This window comes from Callospermophilus lateralis, chromosome 2 (assembly GCF_048772815.1).
Source record: "Callospermophilus lateralis isolate mCalLat2 chromosome 2, mCalLat2.hap1, whole genome shotgun sequence".
Classification (NCBI taxonomy): Eukaryota; Metazoa; Chordata; class Mammalia; order Rodentia; family Sciuridae; genus Callospermophilus; species Callospermophilus lateralis.
In genome coordinates, this window is record NC_135306.1 from 75,118,754 (window position 1) to 75,132,247 (window position 13,494).

At 39.0% G+C, this 13,494-nt stretch overlaps 1 protein-coding gene and 1 pseudogene across 3 annotated transcripts in view; both read right to left on the reverse strand.

Moving 5' to 3' along the window:
* Positions 1–13,494, reverse strand: part of Prune2 (prune homolog 2 with BCH domain) — a 268,975-nt gene that overhangs the window by 169,710 nt on the left and 85,771 nt on the right. The gene's annotated exons all lie outside the window — the stretch shown is intronic.
* Positions 8,021–8,973, reverse strand: LOC143390984 (heterogeneous nuclear ribonucleoproteins A2/B1 pseudogene; annotated as a pseudogene).

The following is a 13,494-nucleotide window of genomic DNA, read 5'->3' on the forward strand; positions in this document are numbered from 1 at the left end:
ATTCAAAAAAGGAGTAATCTTCTCAGCAAAATTAGTATGTTATGGCTTAAACGTGTGTGTGGGTGTGTGTGTGTGTGTGTGTGTGTGTGTGTGTGAGAGAGAGAGAGAGAGAGAGAGAGAGAGAGAGAGAGAGAGAGATCCATGATGCTGGGTATTGGACCCAGAGTCTCACACATGCTAGGGAAGGGTTCTATTACCAAGCTCCACCCTCAGCCCCTTAAAAACATACATTTTATCCATCATGTTAAATAGTTTTTCACAGATTCCTCAGCTGTTTGTTTAGGTCTTTTATTCTCTTTTTAAGTAAGGAATTTATTTTCTTATAAACTCGTAAAGATGCTTCTTATATTAAAGATACTAATGTTTGCCAATAGGAGGCAAATATTTACTCAACCATGTTTTTATTTTGGTCTTTTAGGTAAGTTTCTTTTCCCTTTTTTAGATGCTAGCTCCTTAATGAATGCTAGCAGCTAGGTGCTACCTCAGTACTTAATTTTCTCTAAGCTGAGAGATGGGAGTCACTACCTCATTTTATAGACAAAACTGAGGCTTCAAGTTAAGTGATTTGTCCAAAGTTAAAATGGCTCCATAAGGAGTTGCTGAAGTCCAAACACAAGTCTATTATACCATGTGGTGTTTGGTATACCTTCTGCATTTATAATAGGTAGATAAGTCATCATTCAGAGGGAGCTTTCTGACCTTTGCTTCCTAGGCTGTAAGGGGTTGCAAGTTAGTAGAATAAAGGATACTCCTTGAAATAGTAATAGATAGTACAAAGAGTAAGGTAAATAACATAAGTAATACTATACGTAACAAGCTGTAAACATGACAGCTATTTACTCAATCAGAGGTATATGAGCAAAGTTACTTGATCTGTAAGAGGGAATAAAGGTGGGAAAATGCTACCCTGAGAAGGTCACTGGTGACTAATAAGAAGAATAAAGTCTATGCAAGCTAAACTAAGGCCCAACACACCTGAGGCCATCTCATCAGAGCTGCTAATGGAAACCCTGATGGTCCCAGAGGACCTGGAATGGCTCAAGAAGATAGATCCCTTGCCTTTGGCCAGGTTCCATTCAGACAAGAAAAAAACTGCAAAGGGAACAGGAATTCTGGGCATCATTTACTCAACTACCTCATCACCAATTTGAAGGGGCTGAGATTTAGAATCATAGCATGTTTTATGCAAAAGACCTGTTGAGCAATTCTAATTTACTAGCTCCTATTCCAAAATTCAATCCCTAATTATTCCTGAAAGAAAAGGAAAAATCAAGGCTCAGAGGGATTTACACAATTAGCTAAAGTTTATTCAACTAGTTCACCACAAATCTAGGTCTAGAATTTTGGATTTTAAATTCCTACTCATGGTTCTTTGCTCCATTCAACATAGTCTATGAAATTACAGCAAATCTGATATTCCTTCCTTCCAGTCTGGTTTTCAAAAGGAATGGGCCTCCAAAGATAATATTCACTTATCCAATAAGGGCTTAGGTAACTGCAGTACTGGGGATGAAACCCAGATCTTCATACATGCCAGGCAAGCACTGTCTCCAGCTTCCTTTGGCTTCTTAACAAAGTTTTGCTTTGTCTTGAACCAAACTAGTTATTGTCGTTGTTGTTTTAATAAGACCTACTTTAATAAGACTAGCTACTATTTATTGCCAATAAGACTAGCTACTATGTATCAGGAACTACTAAAAATTTTACATATGCTATATTCTCAAAACAATTCTACAGAGTAGGTTGTAAAATTTTTTTTCACAGATGAGATATTGTGGTTCTGAGAAAATAAACAAACATGTTCACAGGGCAAATGGAAGAGCCAGGAATCTGGATCAAGACCTTACACATTGTTCCTCAGTGGGAACCTGGAGGTAACCTGATGGTGGTAAACGCTTAGCCTCTGGAGGTGGAAGGCCATGAATAAAGCTTATTCTTCCAACTAGCTATGTGGCCTTGAGCAGATTATCTGCTCTTTCTAAGCCCCAGACACCCGCTCTTTAAAATATGAATAAAAGGGTAACTATCTCACTGAGTAGCCATAAGAATTAAATAGGACAGACTATGTTAAGTTTTAAACCAAACAGGACATACTCTGCATTTGCTGTGTATTACCAATTATTATTATTATTCCTTAAAATTATTAGTCTCTTGTTCTAGACCTCGTAGAAGGGAAGGGAAAAAAAAAACAAAAAAAAACACCCTCCAATGCTCTTCTGCCTGCCATGAAGAAAGGCGGGAGAAGGTTTGGACTCCTGCTGCTCTAACATATGGTCAGAGCCGGGAGAACAGACAAGCCTTACCTGGGAACGGGGCTTAATTGAACAGCTCTGGCCCAGGTGGCTAGGCTCCAGCTGCTGGATGCTGAGTGGCTGCTTTGGCCAATCTCCAGAAGGAATTTGCATAAACTATCATTCTATCTAGGACTCAAATATCAACAAACAAGTGTCCAAAGATCGGATCTTCCTTCCTGTGGAGAGTGCCACTATCCATGACACTAGTCTTTAAAGACATCTGCATGCTGTCAAAGCACCATGAACTCTTTGATCCCAGACAAATGTTGAGAGGAATCAAACGTGAGACAAAGACCTTTGTCTTTGAAAAAGGCTGTCTTCTCTGCATCATTCTGTAAACTTCATCTTAGCAGACAATACAGCCAGCTTGGAAGCCAAGCCTCCGCCCAGAGTTCACACTAACTTATCTTAATGTGTGATTCAACCTAAGTTTGGTTGCCCACAGTCCCTGTGAGAGTGGCTACTGTTCTCCTGGAAGTGAGGAGACTGCATTATCTCTATCTTGTGGTTTCTTGTAAACCAGTCTGAGGAAGAGAGAAGAGAAGAAGAAAGGAGGCAGAAAAAGAGGAAGGAAAGAGATCAATGAAAATATTTTTCCATTGTAAAAATATGGATTTTCATTAGCAAGATTTAAATGTTATGCTTTTAATGAATTGCTTACTCCATTTTCTACATCTGGTGGTTGGTACATGCCATTAACTTAAAGTCTCAGGTATGCATAAAAGTCACATAAAGCTTTTTAATCCAAAAGCCAGAAATCATTTGCAATTGAACACTTCTGCCTAGACACTGATTTTCATTTAACAGATAAACACTGGCATGATTAGACCATGACAAAACAAGGTTAAAATCTTGTAAATTGAAGGGAACTTGTTGACTGTTCTAATCCCTCACTTCATGGGTGCCTCCTTTGAAATTTAACTCAGACTCAAAATTTTTGTTTCATTTGGACAAACAAAATTCTTTTTTTCCCAAAAGCTATATGATGTCATTAAAAATTTTCCAAGTAAATTAATTAAGAAAGCAAAATACTTCTCTAACAGCAACTCAGCTGCAAATCCTGACAGATCCAAAATAATTTTTTAAATAGGCAAGACAACGAATTGTAGATGGGGTCATGCAACTTATTAGTTCAATGGCCCAAAGTAAGGTACAATATTATTGAACAACAAGTCTGTCAAAATAAGCCGCAATGTGATAATTACGCCCAACATACTGTAGAAGCAGGAAAAGAAAGGTACAGGTGGTAGGAAAGGAAAAGTTGGGGAAAGAATCAGAATAAGGAAATTTGATGAAAATCAGAGGATGCACTTAGCAGAAATGGGAGCCAGTGCAGGCTGTGCTGCAGATTGGTTCCTCTCTCAGCCTGCATTCATATCCCTGCATTCACTACTCAGTGCCAGGCATCATGCCAAGGACTGGGAATTTAGTTACCAAACACACAGCATTTCCATACTCAAAGAAAGCCATGCTATTGAAGAGGGAAGCAATAAAGCAAAACAGCTGTTTTGTTATAAGGCCATTCAACGTTCTGATTGAGAGTGGAGAAATATAAACAGAACTAGACCAGCAAAGAGGCAGCGCTCCCACTTCTTCCCAGAGCAGAAGGAGGTTCTGGAACTGAGCCTCAAGGGCTTCGGAGTTGGCAAACAGCCAAAAGAAAAAAGGCAATTGATATGTAGGTAAAAGCAAGAGTAATGAGGGGACACGGCATCTTCCCCCTTACTTGGAAGTCATTCTGCATGGGAGGAATGAAGCACGGCGTTCTTAACAGAGGAAGGGAGGAGACAGAGCTGAGGAGTACACACTTTATAGAGAAGGTGAAGGAACACCATGGAAGGATTTTTAAGTAAGGAAGTAAGAGGACCCAACTTGTAATTTAGAAAACCAGAAAGATAGATAGGAGAGAGGCTCATGGACAGAAGAGACCAGAAATGGAGCTTTACAATAGCCCAAAGGATGAAGAACAAGAACCTGAATGAAGACAGAAGCCCTGGGTATGGGAGGTGGCAATGTCATGGGCTTCAGGCAAAGGGGTTGGCAGGACTTCATGGATGACTGGTAGAAGGTGAGGAGAGGTTAGGATAAGAGGCAATGAATTCAAAATAGTGTCAGAGCCCACGCAGCAAAAAGGGCTCACAGAGAAGAGGGGCCACCATGGAGGACATGTAAAGGATCATGCATAAGAAAAAGGCAGGAATCAAAGCAGATTCTATAAAAGAACTTCATCTTGAAGATTCTCAATTTTGCATTCCTCGCTATTTCTTGCCCCTACTGTGTCAAAAGTGTTTGCTACTCACACAATCTGTTTTGCTGCAAAATTATGGTTAGGTAGAAAGAACGTCCAGTTAATGCTAATATTTACACTTTTCCCCATTTGGCAGGCGGTACCAGAAATAAAATTCAGGGGCACTCGACCACTGAGCCACATCCCCAGACCTATTCTGTATTTTATTTAGAGACAGGGTCTCACAGAGTTGCTTAGTGCCTCCCCATTGCTGAGGCTGACTTTGAACTCCTGTCTCAGCCTCTGGAGCTGCTGGGATTATAGGTGTGAGCCGCCACACTTGGCTACACATTTCCCCCATTTTGATGGTTGATTTCTTATGTGTCAACTTGACTGGACCATGGGATGCCCAGACATTTGGCCCAAGATTAGGCTGAGTGTGTCTGTGAGAGTGTTTCTGGATGAGAATGACATTGAAAACAGTAGGCCAATAAAGTTGATTGCCCCTCTCAGTCCAATCAATCAAATAGAACAGAAGGATGAATAAGAGGGAAATTCCCTGCCTGATTGTCTCAGCAGGGATTTCTGTCTTCTGACTTTTGGACTTGAACGGAAACATTGGCCCTTCTGGATCTTGAGCCTGCTAGCTTTCAGACTGGAAGCTATTGGCATCCTACTGGTTTTGATTCTTTCGAAAAAACTGAGTAATACACTCACTTACTAAGATTATTTCCAAAATGAAATCACACATGCATAAGCATTATCTCTTTGGAGAGGGAAGGAGCTGGAAGATGGGTCTCCTCAACATTTGGATACTTGTCCTTTTAAAATGTTCCAATCTTAAATGTGTATTATTTTTATGTAAAAATTAGTGATAGGATTGGGCATGGTGGCAGATGCCTGTCATCCAGTGACTCAGGAGAATGAGGCAGAAGGATTCCAAGTTTGAGTCAAGTCTAGGAAACTTAGTGAGATTCTGCCTGAATAATAAAAAGGACTGGAGATGTGGCTCCGTGGTAGAGTGCCTCGGGGTTCCATCCCCAGTATCGATCAACAAATAAGTAAATAAATAAACCTAGCAATAGAAGTTATCTGGCTAGATAGAATACATTCTTTATTATTTAAATTTTTTTCTTTTGACCATTCTATATAATTTTAAAAACTACCCTTCTACGATTACCTATACAGGAAAGCACAGTGAAAAAGAACTAAAGAAACACATACTGCATCACCAGTTACATCTGGTTTGGGATTGGGGTGACAGTCAATGGGTGACAGTCGGCTGTGTGCTTTTTTATTTTTTTCTTTTTCATGGTAACATGTACATTTTATAAGAAAAATCATAGAAAACTAGTTAATATTTTAAAAATTGCTTCTCAGGAGTCTGGAAATTTAGGAGTTATTCACCAAACTGCTTCTTCCTTTGTTTAATAATTTTGTCTTATCATTTATGTAGGCAAATTGTGGTTTTCTATGCAAATGTCAAGGGGTTTTTGCTGGGAGGAGGGGGACCTGAGTCTCTTTCCTAGACCTTGAGCCTGCTCAAGAAGATCATAAGTCACTGTCAGCCAAAAAGTAGAGATTGTTCAGGTGATGTATATCCGGAATGGTGGTATATCCACCTGGTTTTAAATCCTGGTGCATTCACACAGGAACAGGCAGAGTCTGAAGGGAGTAGGTACAGGTGCTGCCTAGCAACCAGTCTTCTCCTTCCTAACAGCAGACACCCTGTAGGTACCTTTTCTGTTAAATCTCATATATATATATATATATATATATATATATATATATATATATATATATATATATATATATATTGCTCAGAGTCTTGCTTTCTTGTTTTTTGTCTCTTTTTCTTTTTTTTTTTTTTTTTTTTTGCTCAGAGCCTTGCTTTCTTGTTTTTTGTTTCTTTTTCTTTTTCTTTTTTTTTTTTTTTACAGATGTTATCCATATGACAAACATGCAGTGAGAGAGGCACCCTCAGAGTGAGGATTCCTCTCCTCATGCTCTCACGATCAAAGCAACATGGAACTGAATTTCATGAGCTTCAATATAATAAATGCATTTTTAAAACTTCTTGGTTTTGATTAGGGTAAAAAAAATCCACAAAACATATATTTACCATCTTACCATTTTTAAGTGTAGGTAGCACTGCTAAGTATACTCACATTGTTGTACAACACAATTTAGAAAATTTTCATCTTGGAAAATTAAGCTCAATACCTCCAGCAACAACTCCCCACTTCATCCTCCACCCAACCCTTGGCAATCACTATTTTAGTTTCTGTCTCCATGAATTTGACTACTGTTCATACCACATACGAGTGGAAGCATAGAGTGTCATGGTGTTTGAGGTGTCCCCCAGAAGCTCAAGTGTTAAGACAGGAATATTTAGTGGTGAGATGATTAGACGATGGGAGCTGTAACCTAATCAATGGATTGATTCATTGGGTGGATTAATTTAAATGGACTATTGGCATGGTAAGTATAGGCAGGTAGTGTGTGGATAGAGGAAGTAGGTAACTGGAGTATGCTTTGGAAATCATATATTTTGTCCTTGGTTTCTCCTGCTCTCCTTCTGCTTCTTGGCTACCATGAGCTCAATAGCTTTCCTCCATGATGCCCTTCCATGATGGTGTTATGCCTCACCTCCAGTCTAGAGCAATGGAGTCAGCCAACCACGGACTGAAATTCTAAACCATAAGCTCAGACAAACTTTTCCTCCTCTAAGTTGATCTCTTCAGGTACTTTTGTCACAGTCATAAAAAGCTGACTAATATACAATATTTGTATTTTTGTCACTAGTGTATTTCACTTAGCACAATGTTCCCAAGGTTCTTACTTTATAAGACTGAATACCATTCTATTGTATGGATAGACCACATTTTGTTTCTCCATTCATCTGTTGATAGGCACTTTGGTTGTTATAAACATGGTTGAACGATTACATATGTTGCAGCCAGTTTTTTTATTTTTTATTTTTTTTTCTTTAGATTTTATTAAATCATAAATGTACAACAGCTTCTTAACTCTACACATGCACTTAAATTTTTTTTAAATTTAAACATTATGTCTTATTACATCATGATCCTGGCTAATAGCTTTTCAAAACTTTGAGAAAAATCTTAAAGTTTTCACATGTCACCTGAAACTTACAAATTTAACATTATCAAAGAAGGAATGCTTCTACACTCTTACAAAGACCGCTAGAAAGAAACAACAATTAAAAAGCTAAGAAACTGTCTCAAAGGCTTTCATTATTTTTATTTTTCACAATCCTTCCCCCACAGTAAGGAAATGTTATGAAATAATCTAATCCATTCCCAAAAGGGCTCCCTGCATCTGCTCTGTGTCTTCTGCCATCATTGCATATTTATGTATGACTGAGATAAGAATTTGCTTAACATTGTTCTTTGGATAACCTGAAGCTGTTCAGTTACCTTTGGGCTCTCATCCTCTCCTATTTATACAATGAAGCTCAAGGCAAATAGGATGAAGCTCAGTATCGGCTCCTCCCACCATAACCCTCACTTTCTCCAGGACCATAATTTCCTCTACCACGTGGTCGCCCCATGTTCCTGCTACCCAAGTTTCCACTCTTCATTAGACTATATTTAGAAGGCTGCTGGTTATAATTTCTGAAATCATTATAACTTCCACTTCCATGATTTCTTCCTCCATAGTTATCATAACCACCTCCATAGCCCCTACCCCGGTTTCCATAGCCAGATCCTCTACCACCATAGCCTCCTCTTCCTCCTCCATAACCAGGGCTACCTCCAAAAGTGCCATGTCCAGGTCCTCCTCTATATCCATTAGAGTCATCCTCAAATTCATGTCCACTTCCGTATCCATCAGATCTTCCTCTACAGTTGCCTCCTCTTCCACTCCTGGAACTTTGGACTTTTTGCATTTCTTGTCTAGACAAAGCCTTTCTCACTTCTGCATTATGACCATTGATGGTGTGGTATTTTTGCAATACAATTTTGTCCACAGGATCATGGTCATCAAAAGTAACAAAACCAAAGCCTCTTTGCTTTCCAGACTGCCTATCCGTAATTATCTCAATGATGTCAATTTTTCCATATTCTTCAAAGTAATCTCTAAGGTGGTGTTCCTCGGTATCTTCTTTAATCCCGCCAACAAACAGCTCCTTCACAGTCACGGAGCCCCTGGTTTTCCAGATTCCTCTCTTGCTACAGCTCGTTTTGGCTCAACCACTCTCCCATCAATGGAACGAGGTCTTGCAGCCATGGCAGCATCAGCCTCAGCCTTGGATGAGAAGGTTACAAAACCAAATCCTCTGGATCTTTTGCTTGCAGGATCCCTCATAACCACACAATCTGTAAGTTTTCCCCATTGCTCGTAGTAGTTTCTTGAACCGTCCTCTGTGGTTTCAAAACTTAAGCCACCAATAAAGAGTTTACTGAACTGTACCTTTACTCTCTCCATCGCGGACTCAGTCGCTTCAGCCGATTTCCCGCAGGCAAGTGAGATAAGAGAGATCTCCGCAGACAAACAAACGCAAACCCGACTCATCCTGGCACTGTAGTGAGAACTGCCGCTGAAGAGCACCTCCATACAGGACCGGCGCTGCTGCTACTGCCTGAGCTGCTGCCACTGCTTTTCTAGAACCTTCCTCCAACTAACTCCAATTTATTTTTTAAATGGACTTGGTTCTTTCTCTTCTTTTCTCTCCCTGCTCCTCCCTAATCTCAGGGAAATGGGATTACCTTTTTCCCCATGTTAGGCAGATTTATCTGTCCTTGAGTACACACCCACCATAGGAATGAAGTAATCCAGACGTTGGGGAGGGTATCAGAAGATCTCAGAAATGACTCTCCCAAATTAACAAGTGAACTACAACTCCAGACAGAAAACCTGTGGAATGCAGTCTTTGAATCACCTCTTTAAAAGTCCCTTGTTCCTGCTGATGGGCAGAATCACAGCCTTTAGGACAGGTGTCCCCTGTGTTTCTCCTTTGCTAGCAAAGCAAAAAAAGTCTCTTTTTCCTTTTTTTCTGAAAACCATGTCCTCATTATTGATTGGCATCAGGGACAAGGACCAAGCTTTTAGCAACAAAAGGAAGCTTGCTGCTGTGTTTTTGGCATGTCCCTGGCATATTCTCAGCCCACAGACAGAGTCAATTTTCCTTTACTCAGCCAGTTTCATGGCAAATTGGTTGTGCAAAAGAGCTGGGTACAAAGTATCCATGCTTCAGTTTGTGTCCACTTGGCCTGTTGTGTATATTTTCTAGAAAATGCTGGGGTGGTATGACTGTACATTTTGAAGAAAAGTAAGTGAGGGGCCAAGTCAGTGACACATGCCTGTAATCCCATCGGCTCAGGAGGTTGACACAGGAGGACTGTGAGTTCAAAGCCAGCTTCAGCAGAAGTGAGGCACTAAGGAACTCAGTGAGATGCTGTCTCTAGCATGCACAAGGCCCAGGGTTCAATCCCAAGGCCCAGGGTTCAATCCCTAGCACCAATCAGAGATTTTATTAGCAGTACCGTAGTGGTACTGCTAATAAAAGAGAGGGGGGAGGGAGGGAGGGAGGGAGAGAGGGAGAGAGAGGGAGGAGAGAGGAGAGAGGAGAGAGGGGGAGAGAGAGAGAGAGGAGAGAGAGGGGGAGAGAAAGAGAGGAGAGATAGAGAGAGAGAGAGGGGAGAGAGTAAGAGGGGTAAGAAAGAGAGGGAGACAAGAGAGTCGCAGCCAGCTTTTTAAAAATATTTTTAGCTGTAGATGAACAACTAAAAATATTTATTTTTTTGCTTTATTTATTTATTTTTAAATGGTGCTGAGGATCGAACCCAAGGCCTCAAACATGTTAGGCAAGCACTCTACCACTGAGCCACAACCCCAGCCCCTTGTGGCCAGTTTTGAAGAGCATTTCATGAAGAAAAAAGCTAGAAGATTATGTATCCAAGTATTCACAGAGAAATACCCCAGGACAAATCCAACAGCCACAGAAAGTGCAAGCCTTCCCCATTCCCTCTACTGATATTAGAGGGTCCTTAAGGACACAACCAGGCCACAGATCTGGGAGAAGAAGGGCCTTATATAAAAAGTTAGGTACAAAATCCCTCTTACCTCAAATAAGTCTTTCCCTAATTCTTTTGCATACTGAAAATGGCAAGACCCCAAGGAACAAGATCAGGAAAATCTCCAAGGAAAAGGACTCAAGTCACCATGCTTCCTGCAGCTAACTTTGAAAAATAACTCCGTGGAGGGTTATAAGCAATCAAATCCAGGTCACCATGATAGGAGACTTCACATATGGGACAACGAGATCAAAATTCAAGATCAATGATTTTTAATGAATGAGTCATGAGTAATCCATTGGCATGTTGCCAAATTTGACCCACATGTAAATTCCATGTCTGCTACAATTGAGCATATGTACTGTTATACACAGCCTGATGGAATATTGAATAGAAAGGATATGAAGTTCAGAATTTGAGTGTATATGTGTGGGGAGGGAATAGTTTAATTTGTTCTATGTTAAGAAGAGGTGGTCTGCTGAACTCCAAGAAAGCTTGTATTTATCAAAATAATCAAGAACTTTGATGCATAAGTATATTAAGCCAGGTGGCAGGAAAAAATTCTATTCCAATTAGAAAGTAAACAAAAGAATTATGTGATCCTTATGTTACAGATACCATAAAACTTTGTCTTGTCTAGTATCAATTAAATTAAAATCAATATGACTTTATTAACATTCAAATATAAACATGCACAAAAAAAAATCAGTAGTAGAGAGTTAACCACAAAAGAGTTTGCAAAGAACACTGGCTAGTGCCTGGGTTTTTGAAATGACCCCTACGTGGCTATACTCATCTGGAATATGCAGCACCAGTGGCCAATAGATCAAGACATCAGGGACCAGAACACTGACCCTTTTTCTATCAGAGACATGATTGATCATTTATTTGGACACAGGAAAGCAAAATGCAAATTAATAATATTCATATTATTTTATGTCATTTGTGGCAATAATAAAAATAATTTTTAAGCTTTAAATTTTAAAATATCCAAATTTATTTTCCAACTCTACCTTCTTACCTTTAATTGTCACCCCAAAGTGCTGACTTGTGTTTTGGCAAATATTGCTACCCTCCGTGAGGTTAAATAACTTTTGTTTCAGTTGGGGTTTCAGAAAAGGAAGACATTTACCCTAGTCCTCTGGACATAGAATTACCCCAGAGTGAGCCTTGCTCGCCTCCGTATCTGGATTGAGAGAAGCAAGGGCAGTTTTCATCTATTCGAGTTCTCATAAGTGTTGGATTGTGTGCATACACTGCCAAGGAGTGGAAACAAACACTGAATAACATATGAATAAATTACAAGATCTATTTTACACTTAACATTTTTCAAAAAACACCTCCTGCTGCTAAAGTCCATGCCCCATAAACATCTCCAGTAAAGCAGTGATAAAAGCAAGAATAACATCCCCCAAATGATAAATTGAGAGAAGTCAAAATAAGCAGTATACTCCTTACCAGTCAAATGTGAAGGGTACTCACATATACTTACCAACTGCCCTTCTTGTGATCAATTATCAAGCAGTGATTTCATTTGTGTTCAGAAACAAATATGAGTAAAATCTATTAACCAAGGTCTAACACTTATCTAATAAATATGTTAATGGAATGATATTCTACACATGCCAGTATTGCATTAAGATGACTTGAAAAGAAAATACCGGCTGCCCGCAATTTAGGAAGTTTTTGTCTTTGAAAATAACGTCTTCGAATAAAGTTGATTAGCAGGAAAGAATATTATAAGAATGTATTTATCCTATAGTCTATACTTGGAATATGAACTAGATTTATACAATTTAGCCTGGATGCCACGTTTCAATATCTTCTAGCAGATTATTAATGAAAAATTAATTGGCATCTCTAGTTTATTAAAATGATAATTTCTTTAATAAGAACTATTTCTACTGGGCAGACATCAAAAGCTTTTCTTTTGAGATGAATGCCTCTAGTTTAAAATGTTATCTTTTGGAATAATTCCAGAATCATATCTAAAGAAGAATATATTTATCCTCTAAGTCTCACCAGATTGTAATTTATTAATTTCCATGTGTTATTGTTTTTAAAGAATGTCTAAAGGTAAACTCTTAGGGCAACTAATTTGTGGATGCAATAAGAAATATTATCAAATGGTTTGATATGATGCAGAACATTTCCTGCCACTTTCTTCCTGGAACTGAAAATGTGGTAAGAGTAACCGAAGAAGAAAGTGAAGCAGCACAGCTCCCGGGTTAGTGAAAGAATCAGTGTTGTGTAGAGACACTGTTCAGAATCTGACCTAGGGCATCAATAAAACAACCACGACATGGACTCTTTCAATGGCGCATAAGCGATATGTCATTAATCGAGCTTAGATTGTAGCAGCCTGTTCTTATAAGGTGACAAATTAACCATATGGCTACCTCGAAGATGACAAAACTAAAATATATTAAACTCTGTGGGGTAAATACACCCACAGGCAAATCTAATATACTGACATTTTTAAATACTAATTGAAGCTGATTGATTTACGTATGCTACGTTCTCAACTCTCCAAAATGATGTATTTAATGTTTTATTTTTAAACACAATTAAAAAATAATATATAAATATATACATACTGCAAATGTAATACAGATAACAAATTCATTTAAGCCCATTTATGCACATTAGTAACACACCATGTGGCAGAAAGACTAGAACTACAAGAAGACCCCTTGGCGATTTATTTTATATTAAATCCCTAATGGCCTCTCCTTATCTTTGCAAAAATATGCACGAAAGTCCAGGCTATGCAGCCATTGAAATGAATGGTTATTTATTTGCTAAACGAGAACCCTATGTTTAATGTTCCTTAGACATAAGGTAGTCTGGATAAGTCGCATTCCTACAGCTCCATACATCATTTATTTCACATACCCTAACTTCTCACAACAGGCAGCAGAAAAATGTCTCT